General features: G+C 45.4%; 1 protein-coding gene across 2 annotated transcripts in view; it reads right to left on the reverse strand.

Moving 5' to 3' along the window:
- CABLES1 (Cdk5 and Abl enzyme substrate 1) overlaps window positions 1-19,049 on the reverse strand; it is a 114,782-nt gene that overhangs the window by 85,671 nt on the left and 10,062 nt on the right. The window lies entirely within an intron of this gene.

Genomic DNA, 19,049 nt, shown 5'->3' on the forward strand with positions numbered 1-19,049 from the left:
GGCAACCCCCACCCTACTTCCGGTCTCTGATTTCTGACTAGGTCAGGTACTCCATGTAACTGGAATCACTCAGCATTTGTCCTTCTGTGTCTGGCCTATTTCACTTAGCACAATGTCCTCAAAGTTCATCCACTTCACGTATGTGTCAGAATTTCCTTCCTTCTTAAGGCTAAACAGTAGGTTCAGCCTTAGTAGTTTCAGCTATTTGGTTGAGATATGCATCCATTGATAGAGACTTGGGTTGCTTCCACTTTTTGATTTTTGTGAATAATGCCACAACGAATACGAGTGGGCAAATACCTGATTGAGTTCCACGCCTGTTTTTTTTTTTATGCTTATTTTTGAGAGAGTACGCATGAGTGGGAGAGAAGCAGGGAGAGAGAGAGAGAGAGAGAGAGAGAGAGAGAATATCTGAAGTAGGCTCCATGCTGTCACAGTGCAAAGCCCAACATGGGGCTTGAACCCACGAACCTTGAGATCATAACCTGAGAGGAAGTCCGATGCTCCACCAACTGAGCCACCTAGGCCCCTCCCCACCCCCTTTTTTTTTTTTTAACTCTTAAAGAGCAAATTGGCAACAGTCCCATCAGATACCTCAAGGGTTGCCCTTGGGTGACCCTGAGGGGCCTCAGGTGTGAAAGGGGCAGCAGTAGTCCCAGGAGCTGCCACCGTCTGTCCTGCCCACAGCCATGGCTGTCACCCAGAGAGCTGTCAGCTCAGCTCTACAGTGTTGATGAGAAACTGCCTGTTGCTTCTAAGTGTGAGAATGGACAGAAGAGCACAAGCCCTTGCATGCCCCGGTACCTTTGCACATCCTTCCACTCCCCCAGACACACCCTTCCTTCCAATGAGGGCAAACAACCTGCTGAGCTCCCCCAGGGCATAACTTAGGGTGCAGGGGCTCAGGTTTAGAATGGCCCCTTCCCTCCTCCCTCTTGCCTCTCTTTGCAGACAGAGCCCCGCCTTGCTCCCATTGTCTCCTGAGCATTGGTGTCACTGCAGCCCTGCACCTTCCCAGTGAATTTTCTTGACTAGCTCTCTAAGTGATTCACAGGTCCTTCTAATTCATATTAGGTGTACAGTAAACCCCTGAAAAATGACTGAACAAAATAATCAGCACCTCACAAATCCCCAAGACAATCAGCACCAAATTAACACTATACAGATTACAACCAGAATCTAACCAATATGATTTCCATAAGGATGGCACCTTGCTAGCCTTTTAAAGAGGAGTATTTTGAATGAATGAGCTAATAAAACCGCCAAAAAAAGGAGGCATCTGGTAAATAAGACAGACTCTGAATTTCCAAACAGCTTTTGAAAAAACTGGCCCGCTGCTGGCCTGAGGATTCTCAGTGCGGGTGGTGAGGGGATGGTCCCAGGCTTATACAGGTTTCCAGCCACGTGAGAGGAAACATCCCCAAGTCTCCCAAAGAAGTCTGGAAAGTTTTTCATTTTTTTTAAGTGAAAAAAAAAAAAAAAACCAGACATGGAATTGAAATTACCATTAAGCAAACAGAAAAATATTAAAGCATACTCCCGGGAGATTAGGGATAATAATTTCCGCTGATAGTGATCTTGAGATTAGCTTTATAGAGTGAATCAAGCACCAGGCAGTGAATGAACGATCTGGTTTCTATTTCCAGCTTCCCCCGTCCTGGTTAAGTCATTCAGACCTAACTTCTACTCCTTGTTTTTTCTACTGTAAAATGAGGGAAATGCCACTCTCTCTCCTCCATTAAGATCTTCAGCAGAGAAATCACGCTCCACACAGAACTCACAAGACACCTGACTCCCACGGTGTCACCTCCACTGAGAGAATTCAAGACATTTCTGAGAATGCACTGCTACCCAGGCACCAACAGTCACACTCAGGATATGATTTAATGACAAGGGAGGGTGTTCATAAAGGCTTCCTCAGTGGAAGAAGAGAAACTTACAAATCAGTATGTGCAGTTTAGGGGAGGGGCAGAGAGAGGGAGAGACAGACAGAGAACCCAAAGCAGGCTCCAGGCTTCAACTGTTGGCCCAGAGCCCAACACAGGGCTTAAACTCAAGAACTGTAAGATTGTGATGCTTAACTGACTAAGCCTCTCAGACGCCCCCCTGGTATTTAATAAGAGAGGATACAGGGGCACCTGGGTGGCTCAGATGGTTAAGCATCTGACTCTTGATTTCAACTCAGGTCATGATCTCACAGTCTGTGGGATTGAGCCCAGGTTGGGCTCTGTGCTGACAGCAGGGAGCATGCTTCAGATTCTCTCTCTCCCCACCTCTATGTCCCTCCCGTACACGTTCTCTCTCTCTCTCAAAATAAACATTAAAAAAATTTTTAATAAAATAAAAACAGAACACATAGATATACCATAACAAACAATAACTGAGATAATAACCCACCCACGTGTGTGCATGTCCTATACCAAAACCTTAACGGGTCATCTCTGGGTGATAGGTTTATGGGTAATTTGAATTTCTGTTTCTTCTAAATGTCTCAAATAGGTATTCCTTTTTATTAGGAAAAAAAATACGTAGTTTTGAAAAATGATGTATTCGTATTACAGAGAGAGATAAATACATACTGTTATGGTATATCTAGGTAGTATTAAAGTATCGATTGACATCATTACTGAACAAAAAAAATAGGGGGAAGGGCAAGAAATAACAGGTTGATAAGATAGCCCATTATGATGAATTTCTTAACCAGTTGCTTGCACACACATGAAAAAAAATTCGCTAGAATTGCTTCTTTCCAGCAGACAGGAAATCAGTCATTTCCCTTGAAATGTGCAGGCACCAAGTTTGATGAGAAATCATTACATTCAAACCAACCAACCTTTGTAAATCACCCCTAAGTGAGAGATCATTTCTAGTTGGTGAGGGGAAAAAAGAGCAAAATCTTTAGTGTGATTTTTACCAACACTCATAGCACTATTTTCACAATAGCTGAAAGGTGAAAACAACCTGAATGTCCATCAACGGATGAATGCATAAACAAAATGTGCAATATCCACACCACGGAATATTATTCAGCCTTAAAAAGGAAGGAGATTCTAACACATGCACAACATGGAAATACGTTATGTTGAGTGAAAAAGCCAATTATAAAAGGCAAATACTGTATGATTCCACTTATATGGGACACGTGGAGTAGGCAAATTCCAAGACAGAAAGCAGAATAGTGGCTTTTCGGGGCTGGGGGGAGAAGGGGCAATGGGGAGTTACTGTTTAATGGGTACAGAGTTAGAGACTTGCAAGATGAAAAGAGTTCTGGTGATTAACTGCAAAACAATGTGAGTGTTTAACATCACTGACCTGTATGCTTACAAATGGCTAAAATGATAAATTCTATGTTATGTAAAGCTTAAGCATGGTGGGCTTACATGCTCTGTTCGGTTTGGTTGACGGATGCAGGGAGCAATTTCTGATGCACAGAAACCCATCTTTTCCCCGACATCACACCCGTCTTTCAGCAGAGGCTGGCCTGTGGTTAAACCTCATGTAGGAAAAAAAAAATCTCATTCCCACGTCTGCAATTGACCACTCAGGTATAGAGGCTTTAAAAAATACACTGGAAAACACAGCCCACAAGTGGCCCATGCACTGCCTACGCTGCTGGCTGATTTGGGGGCCCTGGGAGGTCAGGCCGCACACACTTGGGGCAGACCATTGCCATGACAACATTAGCCCGCATCAACTGGGAGGTGGGGGCACTGGCCGAGAACAACACACACAATCATGGGCTAAAGGGAGACAGCCTCACCCTAACTTGCAAGGTGAAATTAACCATTCATATCCAGATTCATATTCATTTCCGAATCCAAGTAATCAGATGAAAAAGCCGTGAGATACTTCTAGGGTAAGCAGCGTTCTAGACTACGGAAAGTTTCTGAAACGATTCAACTTCCTTATGATGTTGCCCCCTTCAAAGAAGAGCAATGACAGACCACCTGGGTGGCTGCAGAGCCCCAGTGGTGGCATGGCACACCAGAGGAGAGCCCTGACTCTAGAACCTACTGTCTGGGTTCAAACGCCAGCTCCCTAACTGCTCAGCCCTGGGATCTTGGATGAACTAAACAATCACTCTATCATCTCTCTGTACCTCTTCCCCGGGTGAGTCCACCCTCTCCCTTGGCCTTGAACACCATCTACAGGCTGACGGTGCCTAAATCTGTTTCACCAACCCGCTCGTTTTGGAGCTCCAGGCCCCCATGTGCCCAACTGCCTTCCTTAAACCTCCACGAGGCATTCTCATGGGCAGCTCGAACTTCATGTGCCGAATTCAACCTCCTCCTCTCCCATTAAACCAATCCCCCCTTGGGCTGCCCTACCTCAGCTAGTGGTACCAGGAAGCCAAGTCACAAACCCAGGACTCATCTTTGACTCCCCAACACATCCACGTTCAGTGGCAACAAGTACTGCCCAGACTACTTCTGAAACAAACCTTGAACCCTGGTTTCCCAGCCTGGTCACGGCTCATCTCCTGGGTAGCCAGTGTGAACTAACTGGACCTTGTTGCCCTCGGCTTCAAACCCACTGAATATCTCCCACTGCACTAAGAAGAAACTACAAACCCTTTAAAGAAGCCCACACAGCACGAAAAGTGTCCGTATCTCCCCCGCTGACCCCATAATTCTCAGCCACACTGGCCGTCTTCCATTTCTTTCCCCAAATAGGATCTTCCTAGCCACATGGCCTTGGGACATGTCATCATTTCCTCTGCTGTCCGTATGTCTTTTCCACACACTCCTCACATACCGGTGGCTTCTCTTCCTGCCATTGAAGACACCTCTTTCAGGTAGCCTTCCTTGACTCCACCCCGTGGAAGCTGTTATGCCTCCTCCACTAATCTCTTCCACAGCCCACATTCTCTTCTTCCAGGACACTTAGCAGAACTTATACCCATATTTGTACTTACTTGTTTACTTCTCTGATTGTCTGCATCCCATCCAGAACTCTAAGTTCCCTGAGGGTGAGAACCAATGACATTTTGTTCAACCCTCTCTGCCCAGGCCCCAGCAAATGGTGTTTATCAATAGACGTTTCCTGAAGAAATGAGCCTAATGGAAACCAACATCAGGTACATGCCCCCCTATGCCGCCTAAGTTTCTGGAAGGACATCAGGACATTAAGGGTACTAGGACATTAAGTAGCTGGTTATCTAAACCAACAATATCTTGCTCTTGCTTAAAAAGAACATAACACACCCAGAACTCATTAGAGGTGATTATCTAGATTATAAAAACTTGCTTGCAAAGGATTTATCACAATTTTATTTATTTACTTATTTTTGAGAGAGAGAAAGCATGAGTGGGGTAGGAGCAGAAAGAGAGAGAGAATCCCAAGCAGGCTCCACACGGTCAGTGTGGAACCCCCTGGGGAGCTCAAACCCATGAACCATGAGATCATGACCTACACCAAAGTCAGATGCTTTACTGACTAAGCCACCCAGGTGCCCCATCACAATTCTTTTTTTAATTTTTTTTTCAACGTTTATTTATTTTTGGGACAGAGAGAGAGACAGAGCATGAACAGGGGAGGGGCAGAGAGAGGGAGACATAGAATCGGAAACAGGCTCCAGGCTCCGAGCCATGAGCCCAGAGCCTGACGCGGGGCTCGAACTCACGGACCGCGAGATCGTGACCTGGCTGAAGCCGGACGCTTAACCGACTGCGCCACCCAGGCGCCCCTCACAATTTTTTTTTTTTAAAGAGTCTAGTTGATATGGGGGCATCTGGGTAGCTCAAGTCGGTTGAGCATCCAACTTCGACTCAGGTCATAATCTCACAGTTTGTGAGTTGGAGGCCCGTGTTGGGGAGCCTGGAGCCTGTTTCGGATTCTGTGTCTCCCTCTCTCTCCCTCTCACACTCCTCCCACTCACGCTCTCGCTCCCTCTCTCTCTCTCTCTCACAAAAATAAACATTAAAAATTTTTTAATAAAAAGTCATGATGCTACTTTACAAATGTGGTTCTTTTTTTGCCTTAGTGAAAAAGAAAAAAGCAATCCAAAACACAAAGCATGATACCACTTACAAAATACAATATGCAGGCACACGCACATCTTCGAACTCTGAAAGCACAGTTCGTGCCCACGTCCTGTGCCTGGCCTAGTCCCGGTGGTCACGGGTCCGAGAAACGGGGGATGGAGGGTGGAAGAACGATGGAACCCCACCCCAGGAGTAACACCAGTGTTAGCAGTAATGGGGCTACAGCTGATTTTACTTAGATTCTGTCATTCGTTTTTAACACAACTGTAATTTAGATACAACTTTTCTGACACACAGATTCCCAAAAAGTATCAGCAAACTGTTTTATGAGAAAGTATGAAGGCAAAACATAACAGATAAAGCGAGTGTTGGTTTCTGGGTTTTGTTTGTTTTCATTTTTCAAAGCAAGATTTTTATCCCAGTCCACAGGCCGGCTCATGTTTAGAAGGGCCCTTCACCTGAGCACCTGGCTGGCTCACTTGGTGACGCATGCAATTCTTGATGTAGGGGCTCTCAGCTCAAGGTCCATGCTGGGTGTAGAGATTACTTTAAAATAAAATCTTAGGGGCACTTGGGTGACTCAGTTGATTGAGTGTCCAACTTTGGCTCAGGTCATGATCTCATAGTTCATGAGTTCAAGCCCCAGGTTGGGCTCTGTGCTGACAGCTCAGAGCCTGGAGTCAGCTTCAGATTCTGGGTCTCCGTTTCTCTCTGTCCCTCCCCCACTCATGCTCTGTCTAGCTCTCAAAAATAAACAAACATTAAAACACATTAAAAAAATTAAACCTTAAAAGAAGAAGGGGACCTTCACGGACAAGGGAGTCTCAGGATGAAGACCAGCCAGGAACGTACGGCCCCTGCAAAGCATGTCTGGGAACCATTTGGAGAAACGCCCGGGACCACCACCTCCCACCCTGACATTGGGCCTTCTACTGACTTCGGAAAGCAGGTGGGTTGAGGTCCCTTCAAGAAGGGCCAGCTGGACAGACGCGCTAAGGCAAGGACAGCGCACGGCCATGTGGCATCCACTCTGCACACCGTGTGCCTGGCCCCAAACCTGGGCGCAGGGCTTACAAAAGAAAACTGGAAGAGGACTTTGCCTGTGACTTTTCCCATTTCTCAATTCAAGACTTTAGTAATCCATCACCAAAACACCTATTTGAAAGTCAACACATCTTTTTGAAAAGTCCTTGCTTGGAAGAATCTTATCTTACGCAGGCAATTTCAAAGGAGCCATAGATAAGAATTACCTTATAATTCTCCAGAGACTCGCAAGAGTCCAGGCACAATGTGAGGATGTTTTAACTTGACAGCGAGTTTAAAAAAACAAAACTCAAACCTTTATCATTTTTTCTACCTAGACCTTTCGATGAAATGAAAAAAAAAAAAAACAAACCCACCATGAATTCTTTTGAGAAAAATATAAAGAACCTCTATAATATAACAGACTAATTTTAATCTCACTAGGACCAACAACCTTTAGTCTGTGCATGTGTTTTAATTATTTATTTTTGAACTTAAACAGAGGTCTTTTATAAACTCACACAGCCAGGATCATCTGACTGGAATCTATTTAGCAGTGTTATCTCACACCGTTGCCTCGGGCTGAGCAAACGCAGCCTCTGAAGAAAGAATTACTTGTTCACTGATAAAAAGCGTATACTAGAAAAAACTATTCTAGTGTAAAAGGTCTACTTCAGATGTGTCACAAAACACTTGCTTATAGGAAAAGCGCCCTGTTCTCTTGCTAGGAGTTTTCAAACAAGACAACTTTATACTTTATTATGGGCTTAGACCATGAATCCAAGCAGGTTAGGCAAAGCAAAATTTACTATTAGATAATAGGACAATCATGACTTCAGGTCTGCATTTTTCTGTAAGCAAATAACAGAAAGCCTCCACCACCATCCTCCAGGGCTGGAAAGTTCCAAACCCTATTTCCAGGGAGTAAATAGGAATCTCCTGAGTTGCTCTCCTCGTCTACTGCCCTATGTCCTCGCTTCAGACTGAAGCATCTCCTCTAAAGAATTTTGTGAGACCTGGGTTCATGGGGGCAGGGACAGAGAAATGCAGAAAATTAACCTGACTGCCCCAAATCAGGGCTTCGAGAGAAAAGAAAAAGAATCGATTTTCCAAATAACTACCGTACCAGAATTGTACAGATCTGGAAATATCTTTACGTTCTTTGCAATTGTCTTCTGCTCGTGACACCAAAGGTATTACCAAGGAAATGGGCTGGCTGCCGGAGGTCTGCTTAGAAAGATACAGGTCTGATGGGTCCGGGGATAGCTTCTGTTTGGGGACCTTCCACACGATATGGTGTCCCCATCCCTGTGGGGCACACAACTGCTTTTTACTGAGATGGCTACCAGATGCTGACTAGCAGAAGGAAGGAAAGGAAAACTCTGGCAATTTTAAATACTTAGTAGCTGTAAAGATGGAGATCTCAGGGTGACATGAAAAGGTGCTCTTTATAGGTGTTAATCATGCTCTGCCTTGTGACATCTCATATTCTTGCCCTTCTATCACTCGAATGTTCACTGGCAGGGACTATTAAACCCAGCAGGTGCCCACTCATATTTGCTCATCTGATTAGCTGTCCACTCACCAAAAATGACACAGACTTGACAAAAGTCTGTTTAATCTGCTGACTACTGACAGTCAAACTGGATAAATAAATCCCTAAAACAGACTTTCCAGGTCTGAACCATGTCATCCAAACAGATCAAAAGGACTGGAAAATCGCAAAATCTCCTCTTAGCTCTGGGCTGTGAAATTACAACCAAACGTTACCATTTGCCTAATTTTTAGAGTCATCACTGATGGACTCAACATGAATCTCCTGAGTACCCATCCTGCTAAATGATAATCACGGCTAACACAGAGGGTTACAATGTGCCAGGCACAGATCAAAGCACTAAATATGAATTAATTCACACAATTCTCACATGAACCCCACACATTGGGTGTCATTACTATTTTTTATTTTACAAACCATGAAATCAAGAGTCACAAAGATTTTACTTTACTCATCAATTACCCAAAGTCATACAGGTAGTGAGTAGCAAAGTCAGGATTCAAGGTAAGTTTGGCACCTAAATTTATGCTCTTAGTCACAACGCTATGCCACCTTTATCTAATGAGATCACTGAGAAACTGTAAGGAAGATAACTTTCTGGACAGTATTAAAATATGATGTCAGCCTTCAAACTGTATTGTTTAAAGCACTTGTCCTATGTTGCACCTACACCTCTCTGCACAGCATGGTGGGAAGAAAACAGTGTTCAGAACCAGAAACGCAGATTCGATTAAAATACTGGGACCCGGGGACAAGTCAGCTCTCCAGTTCTTGGTTTCCTCATCAATAAAGGGAAGACAATAAAGCCAGCCCTTCCCCTGTCAAGGGTGGTATCAGGAATAAATACGAGAAGGCATGGAGGCAGGCCTTTGTAAAACAGAAAACACACTCCTTCCAAGACAGCCTCCAGCACGTGGCAAGCACTTAATACCTGAATAAAGTCCAGTCGATTCTCATTATTTGCCGATTCTATACCTGTAAATTCACCTACTTGCTCAAATTTATCTGTAACTCCCAAATCGATCTTACAATGCTTTCACAGTCATTCGTGGACAGGTGCATAGGCAGAGCAGAGGAAATTGTTATAAGCTGAGGTGACAAGACAAGGCTCTGCCCTCCTGTCTCAGCTCCCATATTGTAAACAAGTGTCCTTTTTGATGGACTTTCAGTGTCACATTTTTCACATTTTTGTTGGGGACTTTGCTGTTTAAAATGGCCCCCAGGCAAAAAAAAAAACAAAAACCCTGAAGTGCTATTTGCTGTTCTGTGCAAGACGGCTGCAATCTGCCCAATGGAGAAACACGTGTCTGAGAGAAGCTTTGTTCGGGCATGAGTCACTGCTGGCTGGAAGTTCAATGTGAAGGACTTAATAGCTATTAAAAAAGGTATCTTCACACAGGACCACACATAAAACAAGGTTATATATTGACTGGTTGATGAAAATGTGACCAGAGGCTCACAGGATCCCAACTCCGTCCCTCTTTTAGGAGCTCTCAGTGCTCAGTGTCTGCAGCTAATTCAGACTTTATGGAACAGGACTGCCGGAACAATAACTATACATGTAACCCCAGAAAAACGTGGGTTTGAATTTTGGGGGTCTATTTATACAAGGATTTTTTTTTTTTTTACAGTACTGTGCTCTAAACTTGCTTTTCTCTTTCTTATGATTTCCTTAGTAACATTTCCTTTCCTCTTCCTTACTTTAAGAATTTGGTATATAATACATATAACATACAAACTGCATGTTAATTGACTGTTTATGTTATTAGGAAGGCTTCCAGTCAACAGCAGGCTTTAGTCAAGATTTGGGGGAGTCAAAAGTTCTATGCAGATTTTTTTAAATGTTTATTTGTTTTAAGAGAGAGAAAGAGCACTCATGTGCATGTGCATGGAGGAGAGGCAGAGAGAATTCCAAGCAGGCTCCACACAGAGCAGAGCTGGACACAGGGCTCGATCTCACGGCAGGGAGATCATTACCTGAGCCAAAATCAACACTTAACCGACTAAGCCACCCAAGTGCCCCAAGAATTTGGTATATAATACATATCACATACCAACTTTGTTTCTTGACTGCTTATGAGGAAGGCTTCTGGTCAACAGCAGGCTATTAGTTAGGATTTGGGGGAGTCAGAAGTTATACGCAGATTTCTGACTACATGGGGGGTCAGCGCCCTTAACCCATGTTGTTCAAGGGTCAACCGTATAAGCCAAAAATGTTATAATAAAAATCCATTCCCTCAGAGTAGATGCAGCTAACAGAGGAGGACAAAGTTGGGATGGGCTAAAGAGGAAATGCAAAAGTACTTGCATCACTCAGTCTTGGCACCCTCCAGGTCTCTGGCCACAGCTGAGAAGACTTTGACCAACATTAGCCCCAGTGAGCAAGGGCAAGGGCTCTCATCCTTTTGTTCCAACATACAGGGAGCTCAGGAGGGCATGGCAGTCTCACTTCTCTGGGCCTCTTGAAGGTCCCTTCTCATCCATCTGAAAATCTGCAGCTTGGCCCCTGTAAGAAATACCAAGGCCCATCCGGGGGCTGTGGAGTGACCTCACTCTATTCTTGCAGTCCTCCAACCGCTCGGATCTGATATTCCTGTTTTCCAGACTGATTCTCACCAAAGTCTGACAGCATCCAAGGTACAGAGCCAGAATTTAGACTCCGCTCTCCCAGCCATCCAGGCGACTTTGCAACAACTCAAACGGGAAAAATCAGCACATACTCTCACACAGCAGCACCTTTTAGAAAGCATTCGGGGAACACAGCAGAGGCGTCAGGCCACTCAAAACTCATTTTATGAGTCATTCAAATGCCAGCAAGAAAAATGGCCTGTAGGGGAAGGGAACACTGTTGAGTCCAAACCGAAGGAAGACTCAAGACCAAAGGCCACGTTTTTGAAACCATAGGGGGAAATGGACAAGCCATCCCGTGAGCCGGGGTCCTGCCACAGGGAGACCACACGAAGCCGGCTATCCCAGACAGAAGTGTTCTTGTGCTTCTCTTCTGACCTGAGCTTGGAGGAAAATGGAAACAAAACTACTAGCTCTGGGCATGGTTACACGGGGCTGAGCCAGCTCCCAGTGCAAGTGGGAGATGCCAATGTTAATAAAATGTCACCTCAACTGCTTTTGCCAGGGTTATAAAAAGAAACAGGAGACCTCCTCCCTTGGGGATCTTCTGTTAATTGCCATTTATAAAAGTTCTGTTTGCTAGGCCTGGAATATGCATTATTTTCCCTTTGAAAACAAAAAAGAAACTTCTAAAATATCAATCAGCATTCCAAATGGCAAAGTGATTTGTTTTCCAACTCACACTCTCGGATCAGCTCGGTAGTCTGAAATGCAGGCATCTGGTAACAATTTGTGACAATATAAAATCAAAGCTAAACTCCCGTGTAAATATATATATTTTTAGCCCAGATTTCACCAGCCTGCACGCATCTTATCCATTTCCTTATATTCCAGCCTTGACTTTTATTTTCCTGGCTCCAAAAGAACTAGAGTCACACATAACGAATGTCACACCTCTTAATAAGCTCTACAGGCTAAATTCTTTCCAGCTCTGAGAAATACAGCTTGCAGAGAGGGTGTATCCAGCCTGGGCGACTGGATTGAAATATATCCTTCCCATCTCTTCCAATCAGCCTGGCCTCAACTGCAGCATTGCATTTGCAGCAAACAGGGCCAAATAAAAAAACCCGATTTAGTCCCTCTCTTTACACATAGCTGCTCCCCATGGACACATCCATACTCAAATATGGGCTCAACAGGTAAACGACACCAAACACCAGCGTATATTCTTAGACAGTGACAAGTGTTGGAATAGTACAAGCACCAAAAAACACCACCTGGATCCTCAAACAAAACCCCTTTTGCTCGGGAAGGTCACAAAACTTGTTTGGATAAAACGATGCACGTGTCAAAGGCAATAAAGCACAGTGGCAGAAGTATGGTCTTGCGCGTTAGACGGGATCCCTGCTCTGCCCAGCTCTACGTGACTTGGTGGGAAAAGTAAACTCCCTAGAGTTCAGTTCCCTCACTTACAGGGTGACGTCAGTCCCTACAAAATCTGCAGAGAACCAGCAGGGTACATGGGCTGTGATAATCACGTCAGATTTTCACTGAGAACTCACTATGTGCCAGGCACTGTGCTAAGTGCTCTACAGAAATCATCTGGTTTCATCTCGGCAGCCATGGCATGAGGTATCTGATTATTAAATGCTATTTCCTCCTCTTTAGAGAGGAGAGCTGAGTTCCACAGGGATTACGGAATCTGCTTAAGGTCGCACCCAGGAAGTGGCATATCTGGGATGTGAAGCGGTTTCCGTATGGCTCCATCGCTCAGAATGCCAGTGTTCAGTAAGCATGCCGTGATTATGAGAAATCACCGATAAAACCAGAAAAAGATGCGACTGTGGCTGGCATCCCGGCCGTACTGAGACTCACTGAACAAGTATGAAATCACCCCGACACTGCGTCCTTGTCTAGTTCCTGCAGCCGACCATTGTGCAGATTCGCAAGCACATCTTTTTCTCGTGGAGATCGTATCTTTACCCTCCACGTTCCAGATCACCCAGACTTCAGCACCTGGTAATTAACTGCAACTATGTGCAAGCGGAATTAGGAACTGTTTGAAAAATCTTACAATCTCAAGGAGATTTTTGTTTCCTTTAAAAAAGAAATTGTATGTCTTTAACTGAAATTAAATGAATAAAAACTGATTTATGGGGTTTTTTTTAACGTTTATTTATTTTTTTTTATTTTTGGGACAGAGAGACAGAGCATGAACGGGGGAGGGGCAGAGAGAGAGGGAGACACAGAATCGGAAACAGGCTCCAGGCTCTGAGCCATCAGCCCAGAGCCCGACGCGGGGCTTGAACTCACGGACCGCGAGATTGTGACCTGGCTAAAGTCCGACGCTTAACCGACTGCGCCACCCAGGCACCCCTGGGTTTTTTTTTTAATTGAGATGCTCAACATTCACCTTAAAAGGTAATTATTAGAATTTTTAGGCCAAAAAACTTGGAAATGAGCATTAACTTGAGATCGTGTCTAAGCAGAAATATCATTCTTCCCTTTGAGAGAAAGAGGAAAATGTATGCAGGGTAAAAGCATAAGCTTGGTGGGGTGGGGTGGGTGATGGAGACAGTGAGAAGCGGGTTTTCAGGTCTGTAATTTTTCTTCAAGCTAGTGTTTCTTTAACCCCTTGGCATTGGATCATGCCCGTGCCCCCCTCCCTATACCAGGGATAGCACTACCATCCTGTCAGTCCACACACTACAAACCTGGGGGTGTCCTGGATGCCCCGGTCTCTGGTCTCTCCCACCCTCCACAGCCAATCCATCTCCAAGACCATTCATTCCGCAGCATTGCAAGCCCTAAATCCCTGTGGAACCCACCCACTTCCCCCCACTCCCATCACCACCAGGCTCATCCAAGCCATTTCCTTCCTGGACCACAGTGGTGGACCCTGGTTTCCTCCCTCCCACCTACAGCTCCCCGCATCTCATCCTCTTCCATGCTGCAATGGAACAATCATTTCCAAACAGAGGTCTCATTCTGATTCCACCTGGATGGAAATCCTCTGGTGGCTTCCCAACCAATCTTATGATGACAATCAACATCCTCGGTGCAGCCCTGAGTTCACCTGCTCTCCTCATTCTCTGTGCTCTAGTCACGGCCCTTTGTCTGCTTCCTCCAGGGCTCTGAGGCTGGTCCTGTGGACTGCCCCAGTCCTCCCGGCCCCACTAACCACCCGCCCGACACCTGCTCACCCTTCGGACCTTAGTTCAGTGGAAACCCCTGAAAGCCAGCCTTCCCCACCACACCTGGGTTGGACCCACCATGGCACTTATGCCCACCTCCAACAGAACCGAGGAGCTCCCCACTGCAAAACACACCAGAGCAGCCATCTTACACTTGCTGGGTGATTATCCAAGTCTGTCTCCAACTGGATGTAAGCCCCGTGACGATGGGGACCACCAAGTCATCTACAATTTCTGTCAATTCTGTTCGATTTGCAGCCCGTCACCCCCTCATCATCTCCACCCTAGGCCAGGCCACCATGTCTCTTGGCAGGATACTCACCTGGAAGCAGGAGGCTCACAGATTTCTGCCCACATCCATGCCTGTCCTCCTTCGAGCCGTTTGCCACACAGCCATCAGTGGGCCCTTAAAACGTAAGCCAGGGAGCACGGCTCCCCTATGTAACTCTCCAACTGCTTCTAACTGCAGTTGTAAGACAGGGGGAACGCCCCACCATGTTCTATGAGGCTTTGCTGACTGTGGCCCTGCCCAGTTGTGGGGCCTCAGCTCCCTCTGGCCCCCCATTCACCAAGGTCCAACTACCCTGGCCTTTTTCTTCCTTAAACATACCATGTTTCCATCTCAGGGCCCTAGGACACATTGACCCCAGTGCCTGAAACCCATGTCCCACCTTAAGTGGCTAACTGCTTTCTCATCTTAGAAAAATCTTTCTTGGCCACTATGTTTAAGAGATGCTTACAGACCTCAATGATTCCCTCCACAGCATTCTTCAGAATTTGCTTTATGTAGTTTTTTATGGTTGCTCCTTCTTTGCCCACCTCCCACACTAGAGACTAAGACTGATCTCTGATGGCAGGGACCCCCAGCTCGCTGGTGCCCCACAGTATCCCCAGGCCTTGGCACAGGGCAGAATGCTTTCAACAAACCTGTTGGAATACTTGGACAAACAGCTAACACCTTCAAATAGAGGTCAATAGGAAATGCTTTAGTATCTCTTCTCTTTTTTATGTGTCCTATCACCAGAGAGAAGAGGCAGGGAAAGTTAGTGTGAAAGGTACCCCTCAGAGCCACGTCTAGAAGTTCACCAGATGGATGGATGGAAGGGAAGGTACAGAAAAGGAGGGATGAGCCTATGGCAGTTGTGTGGAGCCTCAAACCCGAATTATCTGGACTTTCGGCAGAGCCCCACATCAGGAGAGAGCTTCCACTGATTTGCACCAGAATAAATGCGATGAAGCAAAATAAAAATGCTTCACCTAACACCAGACACTGTTTACATCTTCCAGGAGGTACAACAGAGCTCGAGACACACAGAACTTTGTCTACGGCGTTGTTCCCAGACCTTGCATGGGCCCCAGATGCACTTCAGCGGCCTTCAGAGACAGACTGCTGGGCCCCACCTCCAGAACTGCTGATTCAGGATGGCTGAGGTGTGGCCTGGGAAACTGTATTTCTAAGTTCCTAGGTGATGCTTGGGCTCCTGGTCCAGGGACCACATTTGAGAACAAATGGTTTACGGCCAAAAAACTGAACAAAAACACAACTGCTCACCACAGGGTTGAGGTTTCCCCCCACCGCCAAATAAATCCCACAGAGCCCCAGCCACCCACAGACATGCCTTCAGGCTGTGCTTTGGGACTTGGGTCCTTTCCCACAGCCAGGGAGAGAAGGCTGGTCCATACGAACAGAGGGCCAAATCCAAGTCTAACTCTGAGACCCCACCATGCCCATTTCCTAGGGCTGCCATAACAAATTAGCACAAACTAGGCACCTTCAAAACACAGAAATTTAATCTCTCACAGTTCGGGAGACTAGATGTCCAAAATCTGGTGTTCCCAGGTTGGGTTCCCCTGGAAGCTCTAAGGAATAGCCCTTCCTTGCTTTTTCCCCCGCTTCCGGTGCTTGCTGGCAATTCTCTGGCTTAGATCTCGGTCTCCATCTTCCCTGGGTCTCTCTGTCTCTCATGCGTTCACTCAGCCTTTTGAGGACACCGGTCACTGCCTTTAGGACCTACCCTACTCCAGGAGGGCCTTATCTTAACTCATTACAGCTGCAAAGATTCTATTTCCAAATAAGGTCACCTTCTGAGGCTCCAAGAGGACATGAATGTTAGGGGACACTATTCAACCCACTCCACACCTCAAGAGCTGCACAGGTGGGTGACCCAAGGGACTTCAGAGATCATAGGTAAAGCTGAGACCGGGGCCTTGCCCTGAATCCATGTCACTACGATGACAAGCTAGGGTCCCATGTCTGTGATGGTCAGAGGCCCTGGCACTGCTTCCGCATTCAGACCCCCATCTTCCTCTGGGACCCCTAAACCAGCTTCATCACGGAGATTCCCTCCCCACAGGGAGAAATTTCTAAGCCTCCATGAACCCCCTAATACTCTTCCTAAAATTCTGCATGTGTAAAAAAGTAAATGAACTCTCTAAAAATGAGAGATCGTGAAGGCTATAGCACCTTCAAGGGAAGAGAGCAAAGGCACACCTTCTAGAATTGTCTGTGGAGGTAGCAGTCCTCCACGTGTGCCCTGGGGCAGCATCTTCCACATGCCTGCGTGTGGGCCAGACCAGCTGTTGCCCTTAACCTCACCACTTTGCTGTTCCAAGCGGACAATGCTGAACATGTGAATTCAGCCCTCCTTGATTCTCCGTCCCTGAGACCTTTATTTTGGCAACGGAAATTGTCGAGACTCCAGTGTAAACAGAGGCGAAATGCAGTGCCTAATGGAAGGGGTATTATTTTCCTTCACTGCTCTGGTTTTACTTTACTACTATTTACGAAGTTAAGACTGCAGCAAATTATCTGTTCAGTGTACCATAGCATAAGCTCCACCAAAGCAAACACCTCCACTCCGGATGATCTTAGCAGACCTTGTCAGGTGTCTCAACTGCTTCTCAACAGACCACATAAGGCACTAGGCAATTGTGAGTGGAATTGACAGCTACTATTTTACTGATCAAACCACCAAGGGTCAAAACTCTGCAAGGTGCTTCACAGCACATTCTCATTTCAGTGCTTGCAGTACTCCAAAAAGGCAGGAATTCTTATCCCCCTTCTACAGAGGAGGACACTGAGGTTCAGAGGGATTAAATGAGAGAGCTGTCTGGGGCGCCTGGGTGGCGCAGTCGGTTAAGCGTCTGACTTCAGCCAGGTCACGATCTCGCGGTCCGTGGGTTCGAGCCCCGCGTCGGGCTCTGGGCTGATGGCTCGGAGCCTGGAGCCTGTTTCCGATTCTGTGTCTCCCTCTCTCTCTGCCCCTCCCCCGTTCATGCTCTGTCTCTCTCTGTCCCAAAAATAAATAAACGTTGAAAAAAAAAAAATTAAAAAAAAAATAAATAAATAAATGAGAGAGCTGTCTAACTCCAAAGCTGGTCTTTCCAGTCTTGAATCTGTTCACCCAATTTGCTGAGAAGTAAGCCAAGCAGTGAGCGGTGAGAAGCAGGAACAGGCAACAAACTTATTTGGAGCAAGATGTTGTTACTGGGGAAATTTTCCACAACCAGGCTTCTTTGGCCCGCCCCAGAGGTTATCACGTGAAAATCAGCATCCAAGCCTGCTGAGAGGCGCTGGCTAGCCAAAACCGTGGCACAGAATTTTTTCGTACTTTAACACACTGAATATAAAATTCCTGCTCTGCCATATACACAGTTCATGTTCTTCATGGTCTTGATTTGCTAATCTATAAAATGGCTACCACACTGCCTTTTTGAAATGACTTCATGAAATTATATGAAAATATTCTGCACACTGTAAAGCCCCAAACAAGCATGTAGAGCTTCCATCATCAGATGTTTTGTCTTGTGATGGAGAAATCGAGTCCCTCAAGTACCCACGCATTACTTTGGACATCTGTAATCTTATCTTCCTTCTTCACTATTCCCCCTCCAAAAGCAAACTTGATTCAATGCATTAAACGTAATACTTACTGAGAACTACCTTTCAACATCAGATCAACCATTTGTCCCCTAACACGCCAATGTTTGTCCTTAAGCAGAACTATAGACTTTACTTGTCCTCCAGCTACTGACATTCTTCTCTTCCTAAGACAAAGTAGACATTTTGTTCTCATAAATCATTGGGTTAATGAGTAAAATGCTTTAAAATTAAAAAAAAAAAAATCAATGTGCTATGCATATATAAATCTTTGGTATTCTCAGGATTTTAGTATTTTCTTCTTGAATGGTTTGTTATCTACCATGGAATTGAACTTAGGCATAAGTACACCCTGGCTTTTAAATCAAGCACAAGACCGGCCCTTTCTTTCAGGCATACACATTTTATCACAATATTCCAAGTCCTAAACTTCTAGCACTTGCATGTTCCGCTTTACAAGCTTTTGTCTTTGTAACTAAGCGTGCAGCAATAAACTCCAAACTACGTTAATGATAACCCTGTTAAACATAAACTAGCGTGCAATTATCCAAAATGCTAACACAAACAAAAAAGGGGGAAAAAAACACAAGGAAACTCCGACTGGTTTTTAAAAGCCTCCAAGAACATATAATCAAACAAAAATAAAAATATAATATCACATAGTTTGTAAAAGAGAATAATAGCTAACACTTTTGTGATTCCCACACATAATATTAAACAGTGCGTTTGAGCCCCATGGTTGTCTGTGAAAAGCTTGCTTTTTAAATTGCACGTAGGCTGAAACTTTTTTTTTTTTTTTTTTGAGATGAAAAGTAAGTGGTGGTGACCCTTGGGGAAATTCACAA

The sequence above is a fragment of the Herpailurus yagouaroundi genome, unplaced genomic scaffold (genome assembly GCF_014898765.1).
Source record: "Herpailurus yagouaroundi ecotype Mexico unplaced genomic scaffold, PumYag 142, whole genome shotgun sequence".
Taxonomy (NCBI): domain Eukaryota; kingdom Metazoa; phylum Chordata; class Mammalia; order Carnivora; family Felidae; genus Herpailurus; species Herpailurus yagouaroundi.